Here is a 1104-nt window from a genome sequence, read left to right on the forward strand (position 1 = left end):
TCATCACGAATTTATTTTTCTGTAATTTCTAGTGGGTTGTTTTGTGTATATTTAACAAAATCATGTTTCTCAAAAAAATCTTTCCATTTTTTAGACTAGTCTTTATGATCATTTGCTTTAGCTTTACAGCTGAGATATATTCTCTTGAATTTGAAGAACAAAATAAAAAATGTTCTCAAGTTTTGCTCTGTTTACAGCAGCAAAAGTGTTTTAGTGACAACATTTCCTTTGATTAATGATAGAAGTGGCTTGGCTTTTGATCTATTGTGTCTTTACATAGTTTTGGTACTTTTCATATTGTTCTTTTTTAGGTAAAAGCCTTAAAAATAGTTCTCTACTTACAGTAACTGCTCACTCTGGAAAAGAACCTCCACTGATGCTGTTCTTAATTTTTGGACAGCCACAAATCAAAAGGCGCTTCTAATTTACTATAGCTACCCAATCTAAGAAGGATTTCTACTACCCAAATATTCTGCTTCTTAGGGTTGCTTTTTAATTATTAATTGAACAATTAGTGAAGTCTGTTATAATGTGAGGAATATAGTAAAAGATAGGAAATAGTGTTCAGAAGATGTTTTCTACTCTCATGGAACTGAGAATATACCAATCACTGCCCTTACCTTTTGGGTTTCTCAGGATTCCTACACTCAGTACATAGCATTCTTCTTCAAAGTAGAACATTCTATTTTCAAAGCAAGATAAATCAGGTGTCTTTCTTCTCTGTCAGGTGTTCATTAATACATTCAAGTATATTTAGCAAAAATCGCTGATGACAGGTAAGATGCTCAAGTTTGAAGCAGTGATGTGACTTTACCCAATTTTTACTTATTTATTTAGTTTTATGTTTGTCATAAATTTGGTGTTTAGTGGAATAAGAAAAAGGTGAACAGCCATGATCATGTTGTCTGTGAGTAAGAAGTCACTATTGTCTTTGTGTTTCTGAACAGTTTAGGCTTTTTTCTTTAGCAGGAGTCCTCTCTGTTGTAGAATATCTTTGTCTCGTGGAAATTAATGTACCTGATATTTTTATTTGAATTCTTACTTTATTAGTTGAGAAGGAATTGTAGATTTGTAGATAGTTGACAAATGTAAGATTTCATGATT

The 1104-nt window shown here is 31.7% G+C and overlaps 1 pseudogene; it reads left to right on the forward strand.

Moving 5' to 3' along the window:
* The window catches only part of LOC105819530, a 52458-nt pseudogene extending 52034 nt beyond the window's left edge, over positions 1–424 (forward strand).
* Positions 425–1104: the final 680 nt, after the last annotated feature.

Source organism: Propithecus coquereli, unplaced genomic scaffold (assembly GCF_000956105.1).
Source record: "Propithecus coquereli isolate 6110/MARCELLA unplaced genomic scaffold, Pcoq_1.0 Scaffold488, whole genome shotgun sequence".
Lineage (NCBI taxonomy): Eukaryota > Metazoa > Chordata > Mammalia > Primates > Indriidae > Propithecus > Propithecus coquereli.